The following is a 13,420-nucleotide window of genomic DNA, read 5'->3' as shown; positions in this document are numbered from 1 at the left end:
TAATTGCTCTGAAGAAATTGAATTATGCATCAAAAATGACTGAAAATGATGTGCAGATGTGTTATCTAAGTCACCTTTACAAAGTAATACTACTCATAGTTCATATATCATTTAAGTCCATCATTTCTTAAACATCTTGAAATAACTGATGCTAATTAATAATAAATTTTGGCTGGAAAAAAAAATCAAATTTATCTATTTATCGCTTAAATATTTTATTAATATTTTCTAAAAAGCTTTCAATTGATATCATAGTTTAATTTTTAATAGTTTTTTTTTGTTAATTTTAGAGTTTTTTGTATTTAAGATTTTTTTTTTCATATTAAGCTTATATTTCTTTCACATATATATATATATGTGTGTTATAAAAATTACCATCAAATCAGTTTTACTTATTTATTATTTTGTTTTTAATGAAAATTGAAAATACACTTTTTAAATAATTTAATTTAAATAAAATTATGTATTAATTTGTTGTATTCTAACAATTTGATTGATTTAATTAATTTACTTTGGTGGATAACTTAAAAAGTTTTCATATGAATCGGGGAAAGCAAGCTTATGTTGTTATATTATTTTTATTTGTGTATATAGAATCTATATATAATGCTAGTGTAATAAAGAAAGAACATTATTTTTTGTAACTTCACAAAGATACATTACTACAATTTGAAATTATTCAAAATTGAATAAAATGGTAATTAAATAAATCTAATTTTTTATCTTGTTTAGTTGGATTCTCATGAAAACAAATTGATAGGTTAAACAAATGTTTCAAAATTTGTTGTGTTATTGTTTTGTCTATAAATTAAAAAAAATTATTGAATTGATATATTTAATTATTGCACCCTTAAATAATATTTTATTAAGACATTAGAGAACTATGTTTTGAGTTGTTTTGTCAAAATTGTACAAAAATCTATGCTTTTTCATATTTGTCACGGAAATTTATATGTTAAACTTACTTTTACAAAATTCTTAACTTTGTCACGAAAACAAAAATCTATGATTTTTCATATTTGTCAATGTTCTCACACTTTCAAAGAATATATTAGCTTAGTCACTTACTTTATTTTTTTTACAAAACAAAGTATTGGAGTCTTTTGAAAGTTGAATCCATATTACTGTAAATGTACATAAGAATTTGTGATTACATATTTAGTGATTCTCGTATATATGTGCAAGAAAGTTTCAATAGCTTAATGGTATCTGGTCTATATTTATGTCATACTAAAGAACATTATTTTTTTGTAACTTCAAAAAGGTACATTATTACAATTTGAAATTATTCAAAATTGAATAAAATGGTAATTAAATAAATCTAATTGTTTTTTTATCTTGTTTAGTTGGATTCTCATGAAAAAAAATCGATAGGTTAAACAAATGTTTCAAAATTTGTTGTGTTATTGTTTTTTCTATAAATTACAAAATTTATTGAATTGATATATTTAATTATTGCACCCTTAAATAATATTTTATTAAGACATTTGAGAACTATTTTTTGAGTTGTTTTGTAAAAATTGTACAAAAATCTATGCTTTTTCATATTTTTCACGAAAATTTATATGTTAAACTTATTTTTACAAAATTCTTAACTTTGTCACGAAAACAAAAATCTATGCTTTTTCATATTTGTCAATGCTCTCAAACTTTCAAAGAATATATTAGCTTAGTCACTTACTTTTTTTTTTTATAAAACAAAGTATTGGAGTCTTGAAAGTTGAATCCATATTATTGTAAATTTACATAAGAGTTTGTGATTACATATTTAGTGATTCTTGTATATGTGTCCAAGAAAGTTTCAATGGCTTAGTGGTATCTGTCCTATATTTATGTCGTACTAACCCGAGTTCGATCTTTTCCTTTGTATAGTTTTTTCATTTTTTACGAAAAAATAAATGAGATGACGTGGCAACTTCGGACTCTCTGATTGGACGATTTTTTGTGCCTACGTGGACATTCTAAGAAGAGCTTATATTCCCCTTTTAGTATAGTATAGATGATATTGTATATATATGTATGATAATATTATGATTTATATTTAGTGTAATATTTTTATTTCTTATATATATATTTATTTATTTTTTATATTTTCCTATATTTTAGATTTATTTAATATTTATTTCTTCCTATAATGTATATAATATTTGTAAATAATAAAAATGTAAAACAATACATTTTTCATATAGATGTTAATATAGTTTTTTCATTTCTTATATTGTATATTTACTTATTCTATTTTTTTGTTCTCCCTTATATCAAATGGTAAATATTATTTATAGATTTTTAATGTAATATTTATATTTCTTATATTGCATATTTACTTATTATTTATTTTACTCTACGTTTTTCAGAAGTTTATGTAGTTTTTATATCTCTTATATTGCATACTACTTATTATATATTTTTATTCTAATATTATGATATATTTTAAGGTAATATTTTTATTGTATATTTTTCAGATAGATGTCAAATTTAGTTTTTTCAGTTCTTATATTGTATATTTACTTATTGTGTATATTTTCTTATATTGTATATTTAGTTATTCTAATATTACGATAGATGGTTAATATAATATTTATATTTCTTATATTGTATATATACTTATTATTTATTTTACTATACCTTTTTCAGAAAGATGTTTAATTTAGTTTTTTTTGTTTCTTAATTGTATTTTACCTATTGTTTATTTTTTTTATTATATTGTATATTTATTTATTCTAATTTTCTTGCTTTTATATCAAATGATAATATTATGGTAGATATTTAATGTAATGTTTCTATTTCTTATATTGTATGCTTGTTTTTCTTATATTGTATATTTACTTATTAAAATATTTGGAAATAACAAAAATGTAAAACTATACATTTTTCAGATAGATGTTTAATGTAGGTTTTCCATTTTTTATATTTTATATTTACTTTTTTTTAATTTTATATTTACTTATCTATTTTTTTCGCTTTTATATCAAATTGTTATATTATGATAGATGTTTAATGTAATACTTCTATTTTTTATATTATATATTTACTTATTATTTATTTAACTATAAATTTTCAGATATATGTTTAATTTAGTTTTTCTATTTTATATTTACTTACTTTTTTATCTTTTCTTATTTGTATATTTATTTATTCTAAATTTCTTGTTTTTATATAAATGATAATATTACAATAAATATTTAATTTAATATTTTTATTTCTTATATACTATATTTACTTATTATTATTTTTTAATTTAATTATTCTAATGTTACGATAAATGTTTAATATAATATTTCTATTTATTATATTGTGTATTTAGTTATTATTTAATTTACTATATATTTTTCAGATAGATGTTTAATGTAATACTTCTATTTCTTATGTTGTATATTTACTTATTAATTATTTTTTTCTTATATTGTATATTTACATATTATTGTTTAATGTAATATTTCTTTTTCTTATATTGTATATTTACTTAATATTTATTTTTCCTTATGTTGTATATATATATATTTTTTGTTTTTTAGGAATAATGCCACGTGTCATCTTTCGGAAGAAGTTTTTTTCGCTGATGTGGACGCTCTATGGAGCCTCAAAATGTCTCTTTTATTAGCATAGACTAGTGATCAACCCGCCCTACCGACAGAGATATGCAAATAAATAAAAAATAATATATTTTAAATATTTAATTTATTCTTAACTAAAAATAAAATTAATTTTGATATTTTTTTTCATTTCTTTTTCCTTTGAAAATATATATTTAAACTGAAATTGATCTATATATCTGTTTATTCGGAAAAAACCAGGTGAGTAAACTTTTGTTTATTCAGTTTTTATTTTATTTTTTTGGTGTATTTATGTGTATTCAGTTTAGTTGGTTGATATGTTCTAACCAATTGGTCTTTGCTTGCCAACCGAACCACAAACCGATTAATGAAAACAGAGAACCGATAATTTTGGTTTGGTCGGTTCCGTTTTCTTAGGTTTGTACCTCATGCCCATCACTATAACCAAGTGTCGTTGAAGAATGAGAAGTGTCATGTTTGCTACTGGCATTTTCGGGGGAAATGTCGAAGTTGAAGAGAAATAGTGTAATCTTCTGTTTGCTAGAAATTTTTAATTCTAGTTGTATGTGAAGTAAAAAAAACATGTTTAAATTAATCTCATTAGCCACAACTGTAGGTTCTCCTCAAGTTCGTACAATCTCTTAAAGCACCTAATTTAATTGAATTAGTATTTTATTTTCTAGACGAAAGATTGGTGCCCGTTATGCTAATGGTCCGGGGTAATTTATTTAAGGTTGAGTTATTAGAGATTGTTTGATCTTGGGACGACAATGAGTCCCACAAATCCATATGTTGTATGCTTCCATCTACTGAGATTCACTCAATTTAATGAAAACATTAATCTTTTTCTTGTAAATTTTGACCTTTTAGCTTGTCCGTTTAATACTTGTTTAAAACATATTTTCGGATGGAGTTTACGTACAATAGAATTATAAAATATCAACTGATGTAGATTCTATGCATTGTGCTCTTATCATAACCTGATTTTCCTTACTTGCGTACTCTTCCAATTTGCCTTCACACACATATTTTTTGTGTTCATGTTAGCAGGTCTAGGAAGCAATGATGATTATGGCTTCGTCTTATCTCTGATAATACCTACGACATTTATTCTGCCTTTTTGACATGTCCTCCGTAAATATACACCTTCGATATGACCTTTGCTGCTTGGCAAATACCAAAATGGCAAAAACTCATCTCGAAAATAATTTCTTCCTTCTCTTATTTACTATGTTTCGTTCTCTCCACTGCTCTGATCTGTGTTTTCTTTAAATCATACAACCATCACAGCCAAGTCGTGACCCCCCCCCCCCCCCCTCCCCCCACTCGCGACTCAACTCTGCCATCATCGCTCACCATGACCGTACCACCACTTCTCCACCATTCTACAACAACTTTCATTATACTCATCCTGAAACTTTGGCATTTTCACTTTTGTTGGTTTCTATAACTTCTAAAGCGTCATTTTATGCGGGACTCGTCATCTCCTGCATTAACCCTGCAGACCTTTTCCTTTCTTTATGTTTCAATCTAGAGAAGATGACAAAAAAAAAAGCATTTAGGATTTCAACTTTTTTTAAACATATTATCTCCTACATTTTTGTTTCTTGTTTTTACTTGTGATAGCTGAGAAGAATCATCAGACTGAAGATTGAGAAGTAGCTGCAACAATCAAGTTCTTTTATCAGTTCAAATGTACATTAGATCAGACTCAATTACAACAGAATCTTCAAGACAATGCAAATGTTATTGCAATTATATTCACATATAAGACCCATTGGAACCATGAATCATTCAAGTGTGACTAATGATTATTAGATTATTAGAGTTTGCTAAATGGAAAACTCATTTTAAACAATGTGTGCAAATATATTTATTAATGTTATTTAGGTTGTACCTCATCTTTTTCGGTCCTTAAAGTTGCACCATTGGAGGTATCTGCTGTTTTTAGCTGAGAGGGTGCATCCCCCGTAGAAGAGTTGAGCTGGGTGAGCAAAGCCAGTACCTTCCAAGTTTTCTTTATTTATTGTACAAATCATTGTTATTAAGTATATCAACAAAGAGGGAAATGCATAAGTGATCATATAGTGCTTATTTTCAAATCACCTACAAAGCTTTGTACTCATCATATATGAATTTAGGAATTTCCTCGTGAGATCTGTTGGTCTTCTCCAAATATTGCCTTGTTGATCTGATTTAGTTCATAGAAGTAATAGCACACATCGACATATGTCGTCGAACATTTTTGGGACGGCAAGGGTCGATAGTGGAACCATTGTTTTTTTTCTGCTGGAGTCTTCTTTGGAGTCTTTTTTTTTATGGGTGTGAGGTTGATGTTGGTAGGATAATGGGTTTTATATCGATGTGTCTGAGAGCGAGATAAATATTTGGATATAATAAAAATGTAAAACTACACATTTTTCAAATAGATGTTTGATGTAATATTTCCATTTCTTATATTGTATTTTTACTTAGTATTATTTTCTTAAATTTTATATTTACTTATTCTAATTTTTTGTTTTTTCAGATAGATGTAATATTTGGAAATAATTAAAATATAAAACCCTACATTATTTCAGATATATGTTTAATGTAATATTTACTAATATTGCAATGTTACCATTTCTTAAAAAATATTTGAAATAATTAAAATGTAAAACTATACATTATTTCAGATATATGTTTAATGTAATATTTCTATTTTTATATTATATATTTAAGAAATAATTAAAATGTATAACTATTCATTATTTCAGATATATGTTTAATACAATATTATTAAAATATAAAACTATACATTATTTCAGATATATATTTAAGTAATAATTACTAATATTGTAATGTTACCATTTCTTAAAAATATTTGAAATAATTAAAATGTAGGACTATATATTATTTCAGATATATTTTTAATGTAATATTTCTATTTTTTATATTATATATTTACAAAATAATTAAAATGCATAACTATTTATTATTTCAGATATATGTTTAATATAATATTATCTTTTTTATATTGTATTTTTAGTTATTATTTATTGTATACATATTTGGTTTTTCTAAATTTGTAATATTACATTATGGAGAAGTTAAAAGTTGATTTCTTTTAATCGGACTGGTTAAAAATATTTTGACCAAATATTTTACAAATAATATTTACTCAGCGAGGAATAGAAGTTGGATTGTGACGTGAACTTTGGTTTTTGAGAGTAATATTCTCAGGCCATTAGGCCAATATATTTATCAGGTCATATATTTATGAGATACTAAAATGTAAAACTATACATTATGTCAATATTTTCGGTGATATGATTTAACTACTTATATTTGTGGCAATTTCCCATCTCATATTTATATTCACTTATTATTTATTTATTATTATGTTTTATAATTACTTATTCTAATTGTTTTGATTTTATGTCAAAATTGTAATATTACGATAGATATTTAATGTAATATATATGTTTTTCATATTGTATATTTACTTATTATTTATTTTATTATATATTTTTCAGAGAGATGTTTAATGTAGTTTTAATATTTTTATATTGTAGATTTACTTTTTATTTATTTTTCCTTATATGTATATTTACTTTTAATTATTATTTTTTTATAATATTGCCACGTGTCATCTTCTGTGATAAAAAAATTTCGCTGATGTGGACGTCTCATAGAGCCTCAAAATGTCTATTTTATTAGTATAGATTTATTTTTTCTTATGTTGTATATATTTTTTTATTTTTAGTAATAATGTCACGTGTCATTTTTCGGAAGAAGTTTTTTTCGCTGATGTGGACGCTCCATGGAGCCTCAAAAAGTCTCTTTTATTAGTATAGGTTTTGTTTTGTTTAATGAGTTAGGGCTGTGCAAAAAATTCGGATCCGAAAAACCAAACCGAACCTGATCCGAAAAAGTAGTATCGAACCCGAATCGAAATTTTTTAAATATCCGAATGGGTTCAAAATTTTGGTATTTAGAAAACCGAAACTGAATCTAATCCGAACCGAAGTATTTTTGATACCTGATTATATCCGAAATTGATTTATATACCTATATATCTTAATTATTTTTAGATTTAATATATATTAAGAACAACAAAATATATAAAATATTTTTAAGTTATCCAAAATACTTATAAATATACACAAATAGTCAAAAGTACATGTCTAAAATAGCTAAAGTATACTCAAAACACTAACAATACTTAAAATATATATTGATTCTCAATTCCAATATTCAAACCAAACCAATTTATACGTTAATTTTAGGCAATTTGACATATGTTATTCAAATTTATATGTAACTAGGAGTTTTCCTGCGTCATGCGCAAATATAAAATATTTAAAAATATTATATATAAATGAAATTTTCTATTTTTCTATTTTACTTTTCTTAGTTTAAAAATAAAACCATAATGTAATTGTTTTTAGTTTGATTTATTCAAGTTTACTTTGACCTTTTAATTTTGCATTATTTAAATTTTGATAAAAATAATTGAAATTTATAAAGTTATTTCAATATATTATTCTTTATTTAATTACCATTTTTAAATATGTCTATTTTTAAATATATAAATTATTTCTAATAATATATACATTAAATAAAAATAACTTATATACTTTGATAAAATATATTTTAAACTACACTTATTTTAATAATAAAAATATGATTCATAAATTGATGTAAAATTTTAATATTCGTAATTATTATTTATATATAAAAACATATTATTTTAATAGATATAGAAAAGTTATTAGGTATCATAAAATCTTACCCAAATGAATATTTACTGAGAAAAAATATTTTTGATACAAAATTTATTATTTATTACTATATTATGAAACTTTTCCAAAAATACAAATCTGTATATAGAAAATCATCATTATTATATTTAAGAAATCTTACCAAAAACATAAATCTAAATATAGTAAATTTTACACGTCACAATTAGATTTATGCCATGTCATATTTCTTTTAAGCTATGTCATCATTTTTTTGTGAAAGTTAATATAGTGATGACACATATACAAATCACTTCTCAAATATAGTTTAGGAGATATATTATTTTGTTTATAGATTTTGAGAAATTTAAAGTATATATGAATTTTAAAAATTTTAAAATAATTTAAATGGGTTATCCGTACCCGAACCGAATCCGCAAATATCTGAACCGAACCTGAACCGAAATTTAAAAATACCTAATAGAACTGAAATCTTTGAACCCAAAAACCAAAATTGACCCGAACCGAACCTCAAATGGGTATGTGAACGCCTACCCTAATGTGTTATCGTTAAGAGTTGTGATTGGTTTGTAAGAGGCTTTTATAACCAAATCTTTGTTCTTGGTCAATGATCTCGGTCACTGACAATTACAAATCCAACATTTTACGTTAAATGAGTATATTTACAAAATAAATGAATGTATCAGGTTACTTAAACCCGATTTAAAACTACATAAATGTTTTATGGATGCAAAAGGTTTTCAGTTTTTTTTTTCACATAATTTAATAATTTGAATAAACCCAAACTAAAACAGAAACTTCTATAATATATCTGAATGTAACTTGGGTATATTCAATCTAAAATTCGAAATGATTTGATTTTAACGGGGTTTTAGATTATTTTAGTGAATTGCAGAGTTTAAAGCGATTTTTTTTATTACTCTAGAATATCACCTAAAACAAAGAAATTTGAATTTTGATTTTTTTAACTAAAAAAATATGTTCGATATGTGAAAGTATTTTATAAAATGTCAAATTTAGTAAGAATGATCTCCCTGCTGTGGTCTTTGGATTGTCAACAAGATCTCGTTAGCTTTATGGAGTATGATGGTCTTGAGGCAGTTTTGGGTGGTGACTTAATTAGTACTTTGGTTAGGGTCTCCCTGCTGTGGTCTTTGGTTCTGTCATATGTCCATTGTGGCGTATTCTCGCTCGTCAGGTTTAGTCTCTGATGACTGATGAGGGTTCGCTTGACCTTTGTTGTTCTTGTCTATTATTCAGTGTGAAGCATCTGTGTTGTGAAGTTGTGTTGTTCCTTAGTTTTTAACCGACAGGTTTTTCCGGATTTTTTGGTAATCGCGTTCAGTCTTTGAATAGTTTGATTGTCAACCGAATTCTTCGTCGACTGCTCGGGTGTAAATCCTTGTTCTCATGGCTTCCCCTAGTTGAAGCTTGTTCTTGAGTTACTGGTACTCATTGTTCCTTTTGAGGAACTTCTCTTGGAGCTTTTCTATCACCTAATAATCTAAACTTCACCACCTTCTCGTTCAACCCGGCTTCCCTTACATTTTTGCTTCACTTTTGTGATAATATTTCTCAGCTCTCGAAGTTTTTTGTGGTATGTGTTTATTTCTTGCCTTAGGTTTCTTATTTCTCTTTATGTTTCTATTCCTTGAATCAAGATACTAATGTGTACTATGCTGGATGTTGGCTCCGGAAAAGTTTATTATCTTTGCTGGATTGGTGTAGTTTATTAAGTTTGAATATTAAAAAAAAAAAAGAATAACTGTAGATTTGTCTTTTTATTACAATTTTTTTAATTTTTTTTTTACTCAACAACTACTTCTCATTAGCCAATTCAATGTTCTACAACTGACTTATCAACCTCCATACAAGCAAACAACCAACTAGGCACAATAGAATACAGCTTAGGGACAAAGGACGTAAACGTAGCAGTCTCCTTCGCTATTCTATCTGCAACTTTGTTACCACTTCTTGGGTAGTAAACCACCTCCGCCTCATTCATTCCTGAAACGGATGCACCTATCTCTTGAATGAACGGTCTCACTCTCGGCCAGGTTGCTTCCTCTCCACTCAACATCTTCGAGAGAACCTGAGAATCAGTTTCAAAGGTGACATTCCGATAGCCAAATCCAGTCAGAACCTGAGCGGCCCAACGCAGAGCTTCCGCCTCTACTTCTAGTTCAGACCCCATTCCAGTGATTCTCTTAGCCCCCGCCCACATCAGATTCCCCATACTATCTCTCAGTACCCAACCAACTCCTCCCTCCCCAGTCTCTTGCTTCCATGAGCCGTCAGTATTACACTTGAGCCTTGTAGCCTGAGGTGGAGTCCATCTCTTGGTTGGTGCTTCCAAAGTGGGTGTTTTGGCCTCCACTGGTTTAACCTCTTCTCTGCTCCTCCACGCTGTCGCGTCCTCACGTGCTTTCACCACAGTAGCAGGCGCTGTATACTCTCGACTCCTAAAGAGGAACTCATTCCGGTTTTTCCACAATCTCCATAGCAGCCAGGGGATGAGGTCCTCCTCTATCTCCTCCTTTGGGTACTCTTTTTTCAGATTTAAGACCCAATAAAGGTTAGAGAAGAAGGAGTCAGACCATCTTCCTGCTGGTGGGATGTGTACATTTGCCATAGCCCAAACTAGACGTGCATACGGACACAAAAAGAGTAGGTGGTTCACTGTTTCTGCTTCCTCTCCACACCTACTACATCTCTTGTCTTTCGCTATATGGCGATGCACCATATTATCAGCAACTGGTAATGCGTTACTGAGACACCTCCACAGGAAATGACGAATTTTGGGGCTTGTTTCGATACTCCATACTTGTTGGTAAATGCCATCCAGACTGGGTTGTAGCACTATAGAGTCCTTCTCCTTGGCATCCAGCACATTAACCTGAACCCAATAAGCTGATTTCACCGTGTAGTGACCTGACTTGCTATACTCCCAAGAATAAGTATCGGTGCCACTTCTTCCTGCTGGGTGAATTTTCTTGATCTGTTCTCGAGTCTCTGGTGCAAACATCTTATCCAACAAGACATGATTCCAATCTCGACCACTATCACACCTTAGGTCGCTTACCATTAGTTCCTCCGAGACTCGCAGTTTATCACCTTCACTGCACATACGCATAGATAGGGCCGGTGAGGCTGGTTTGCTCCCAAGCCACCTGTCCTGCCAAACCTTGGTATCTCTCCCGTTACCTATCATCATTCTTGCTCCTTGTTTAACCAGACCTTGTGCTGCGTGTATACTCCTCCAAGCATAAGAGGGTCTAGAACCGAGTGGGGCACTCAGGGGATCAGAATTTTTGAAGTATCTACTTCTAAAGATTCTTGACACCAGAGAGTTCTTGTTGGTTAACAACCTCCATAACTGCTTCCCGAGAAGGGCTATATTAAAAGCCTCCAAGTCTTTAAATCCCAAACCGCCACCACTCTTTGGTTTACATAGACTCTCCCAACTTTTCCAATGCATACCTCTCGATTCATGACTATTCCTCCACCAAAAATCTGATAGAATGGACATTATCTGCTGGCATATTGATTTAGGAAGCAGGAAACAAGCCATAGTGTATGTAGGGAGAGCCATCGCAACTGCTTTAAGGAGGACTTCTTTACCGGCTGGAGAAAGGAACTTTGTTTGCCAACCATGAACCTTCTTATTCAAATTCTCCTTCAAGTAGCTAAGTATGGATACTTTAGAGCCTCCAAATGATTCCGGCAAGCCCAGATAAAGCCCGCTCCCTCCTGTTTTCTCAATACCAAGCCGCCTTTTGATCTCCTCCCTTTTACTTGCTGGTATGTTTTTTCCAAAGCTCACACTCGATTTGTCGTAGTTGATCCTTTGCCCTGACGCCAAGCTATACTGATGGAGGATATTCACTACCGTATTCAGCTCATTCTCATCTGTACCTTTGCAGTATAGCATACTATCATCGGCAAACAATAAGTATGAAACAGGAAGGGCTCTTCTTGCTACCCTGAGACCAGACAGGCTTTTCTTTTTCTCTGCTAGCTTTAACATCTGAACAAGGATTTCTGTACAGATGACAAATAGGTAAGGAGACAAAGGGTCCCCCTGCCTTAACCCCCTCGTTGGTATGATCCTTCCGTAGGCCTCCCCGTTGATCAGAACTTGGTACCTAACTGATGAGACACAGCTCATAATGAGTTTCCTCCATGCATCTGAGAAGCCCAGTCCTTGCATCGCCTTGTCCAGGAATGACCATTCTACTCGGTCATATGCTTTGGATATATCTGTTTTGATGGCGATGAATTCCGACGAGCACTTATTGTCTGAACTAAGGGCGTGCAGCAGCTCATGTGCAACCAGAATATTATCTGAGATCAGCCTCCCCTCCACGAAAGCTGCCTGTGTTTCAGAGATCACACTTGGTAGGACTTTCTTCATTCTCTTTGCCAAAAGCTTGGAGACTATCTTATACGCCACATTGCAGAGGCTGATTGGTCTGTATTCACTCATACTCTTGGCCGTCAAGGACTTTGGGATCAGACAGATGTTCGTGTTATTCAGCCCCTCCTCCAGATCACCAGACTCAAAGAATCTCTGTATCGTGGCTGTAATATCGTCGCCGTTGGTTTCCCAAAACTGCTGGAAGAAGAATCCATTCATCCCATCTGGTCCTGGACATTTAGTTGGATTTATCTCAAACACCGCTTTCCTAACTTCTTCCTTCGTTATTGGGGCCATCAGATTTTGGCTAGGGGACAGCATGGTTGGAATCTCTGACCACTCCTCTAATTCAAACCCCACACTTTCCGACGCAAAGAGCTTTTTAAAATAATTCTCAGCCACTCTCCCAAGATCTTCCTCTGAGAACCACTCATTACCTTCCTCATCTATGAGGCTTTTGATCCTGCTCTGGGCTCTCCTGTTTTTGGTAACAGCGTGAAAAAACTTGGTGTTTTTATCCCCTGATCTTAGCCAAATCAGGCGGCTCTGCTCCATCCAGAACAACTCTTCATTATAATACTCCTCGTCCAGTTCCTTTTTGAGTTTTTGGAACTCCTCCAGTCTGTAGTTCTCCTGTCGTGAAGCCTCATCGATCTTGTAATGGAGCTCCTGGATACGCACAGCCGAGTTTGGCTTCGCTTGTCTTT

This window comes from Brassica napus, assembly GCF_020379485.1.
Source record: "Brassica napus cultivar Da-Ae chromosome C9 unlocalized genomic scaffold, Da-Ae chrC09_Random_25, whole genome shotgun sequence".
In the NCBI taxonomy this organism is placed as follows: Eukaryota; Viridiplantae; Streptophyta; class Magnoliopsida; order Brassicales; family Brassicaceae; genus Brassica; species Brassica napus.
Note: the sequence above shows the minus strand (reverse complement) of the source record.